The following is a 3,463-nucleotide window of genomic DNA, read 5'->3' on the forward strand; positions in this document are numbered from 1 at the left end:
GGGGTGGGGGCTGGGGACAGCACAGCCCCAGTGAGAACCCCACAGCTGGGGCAGGATGAGAAGTCTTGGCCTCCTAGCTGAGAGCTTGTCCTCTGATGCTTTCATCTCAGGTACTCAGCAGTGGCCAGGCTGTAGAGGAAAGAACAGGAGGCCGTCCTCTCCATGTCTAGATTCCCTGTATTCCGCCCTGCTCTCAAAGCACACTGGGAAGACACGGCTAAGCTGGGGTGGGATTAGATCCCTGTCTACCATGAGAAGTCTGAGGTCTGAGGTGGATCGGGACGGGGCTGCCCCGTGTGCCTGCAGCCTCCACCGGAAAGCCTTGGACCTGTGTTCTTGGAGGCACGGTGCAGAGATAGATGCCCAGTGACCTGACGGGTCACTGGCAACAGGCATGGAACCCCTCAACCCCACTCTTTCCCGCAGCCTGAAGCCCCCACTCCTAGGTCAGCTGTGAGTGGAGGTCGCCCAAGTGAGCAGCCCCTAGGCAGCAGCCAGCGGGTCATCTGCATGACAAAGGCACACAGTGGCGAGGCACGAGGGGCCTCGGTGAGCCCAGCCTAGCCAGCCAGGCAGCTGCCTGCTAAGCCTCCGCCCCGCAGCCCCGGAGATTTGGGGGGCGGGAGCGGCACGCGAGTCCGGCACTCAGCTGTGTTTGCTCCGGGGGCACCATGCGGGGCACGGGGCTGGGTGGTGGGACAAAGGCCTGGATCTGACTGACCTGCAGGTGGTGTGGGGGAGGGGAGAGGAGGCCCAGCACAGTGCGAGGCTCAAGCACAGTCCCCGGTATCCCAGAGCCTTCAGGCCCCCGGGAACTTGGCTTGGAGACCCTCCCCATGCTTAGCACTCAAAATGCTCAGCAGAGGCTAAGGACACTTCCTGGCTTCTTAGGGTATCACCCTGCTGGAAAATTCTGCTCATCTACCTATTCTTGCTTCTAGTGGCTCGCCCACCGCGGGGTGGGGGTTGGTAGTGGGATGGGCCTGAGGCCATGTCCTGAACCTTCTCCAGTCTCCCTCCCAGCATGCATTTCCCCAGGTCTGAGCTTGCCACCGGCTCCATCCTAGGATCAGACCCCGCTGTGCACCCAGGCCAGACTCTGGTCCTTGACCGCCGCCGCCTGTCCTCTAAGCTAACTCAGACCCTGGAGCCCAGACAGCGTCCATATCTGCCAGCAGCAGCGCCTCTCTCCAGCAACAGCCTCCCTCCTGGCTAACTGCCACCTCCTCTCCAGCAGCAAGCAGAGCTCCTAAAGCCATGGTTCTCAAACTGTGGGATGTGACCCCTTTGGGGGGTCATCCAACAACTCTTTCACAGGGGTCACTTAAGGCCATCAGAAAACACAGATATTTACATTACAATTCATAACAGTAGCAAAATTACAGTTAGGAAGTAGCAAAGAAGATAGTTCTATGGTCGGGGGGTGGGGGTCAGCACAACATGAGGAACTGTATTTACAGATCACACATTTGGAGGGCTGAGAACCACTGGTCTAGAGCCAACACCAGGCATGTCTCTCCTCTGATCCCATTTGATGCGGAGGATGGGGCAGGGCCCACAGGACCTCCACCCCAGCCCATGCGCACTCTCCTCACCCCACCCCCTGCTCTCCAGGCAGCTACCCCGTCCAGTTGTCACTCCTTAGGCAGAAGGCCCAGCTGTGCTCCTTCTCAAACTGGCATCACTGTGGTGCCTGGGCTGCTGAGTGTGGCTGCATGCTCCCTCAGTGCCTTCTGGGCTTGTCTAAATGTCACCTTATGTCAGGTCCCCACCTTCCTAGTTACTCTCCTCGGTAGCACTGGCTTCTAGGGGTTTCCCCAAGGCGCTGAGTAAATCCTGTCGCTTAGTTCTCTCTCAGTGCCAGAGTTCTTTCATTGGCTGTGACTCCCCAGGACATGGTCCCTGGCACAGGAAAGGTGTCTTAATTCTGACTCAGTGGAGACGTGAGTGCATGTAATCACTTCTGTCTGCCTAGCCTTGTAACATTAGCATCACCTTCCCCATTGGACAAAACTGAGGTGAAGAGAACAAGAAATTAGCCCCTCATGGCCCAGTTATGTAGGATTTGTGCACAGGCCTAGCCTATCCCTCCTGTAATCTCAGCACTCCCGGTGGAGGCAGGGGGATCAAACATTGAAGGCCTGGAGCTTGAGGATGACCTTGGACTATGTGAGGCCCTGTCTCAACAAACAAACAAAACAAAACTACAAACAAAACTATGACTGCTTAAAAACTAGGAGATTGGTCTGGAGTCAGCTGTTAGGAGAGGACACTCGCTGCTCTTGCAGAGGACCCGGCTTAGGGTCTCAGCAACCATGTCAGGTGGCTCACGACTCTCTGTAACTCCAGCTCTGGGGGATCTGGAGCCTGTGGACTCTGAGGAAACTGCACTCATGTGCATGTAGCCTGCACACATGCAGGTGTGCACGGGACCACACACACACACACACACACACACACACACACACACTACACATAATTAAAAAGGAAAAAATCTAAAAGACAAAAAGGCTCTAGGAAGAATTGTACAAATTCAGGCTTCTGGCCACACTTATCTTTAACCTCCGTGGGCCACAGGCTGGGTCTGCTCCACTATCACCTCCCACAGGCAGCTCCCCTGACCAGCCCTGCAGGTTCCCCACCCCCACCCCAGCGTTTGCTCAGCTTTCCCTGCCTGGGGTCTTTTGTGTCAGTAGGCTCCTTGGCTCTACAGCCTCTTCTTGCTGCAGACTCCTCAGAAGAAGCCCCTCACACACACCTATGATGACTAGTATGTTCAGAACCCATGGCGAGCCCTCTGCCCGGACGCTGAGTCTTGGGAGAGCCTGTTCCAGGTGCTTACTCCCAGCATCCGTCTGGGATGGCACCTGTGTCCTACCAGGTGGAGTGATGGAATCAGGGAGCCAGATAAGAGTCCATGCCCCAGCTCCCCACCCCCCTGACAACCATGAGACCCTCAGTGGGCCTCCTTCCCCTCCTATGTCTGTACCTCCTTAGCACAGACCTGGGGGGCAAGTTTTAGGGTTAGCCAAATCAATTAAGGGCCCTTGGTGGGTCCAGATGCAGCCTGTGCCCAGCCACCTGTGAGCCTTTGGCAAGCCCCAGCTCCCCAGAGCAGTCCTGGTCTTCAGAAGAGCCTGGAGTGATCAGAGTGGAAATGGCCACCTCCTCTGGCTACCTATGCTTAGTTCAGTTATTCAATCAAGAAACACTAAGGCTCTAAATGTGCTCAGTAAACATGTTAAGCCTGTGGTTCAGGCTGGGTGACCATGAGGGGGTCCCCCAATACACACAAGGAGGCTGGCCATCAGGGGACATCAGGGGACATGCATCAGGGAATTAGATGACCTTCTGCCAGGGGTAGGGTGGCACACAGTATGTATAAGGACTACACATGTTATGCACTGTTATGAATTTCTCTCCTCCTTTTCTTCTTCCTCCTCCTCCTCCTCCTCCTCCTCCT

This window comes from Mus pahari, chromosome 2 (assembly GCF_900095145.1).
Source record: "Mus pahari chromosome 2, PAHARI_EIJ_v1.1, whole genome shotgun sequence".
Lineage (NCBI taxonomy): Eukaryota > Metazoa > Chordata > Mammalia > Rodentia > Muridae > Mus > Mus pahari.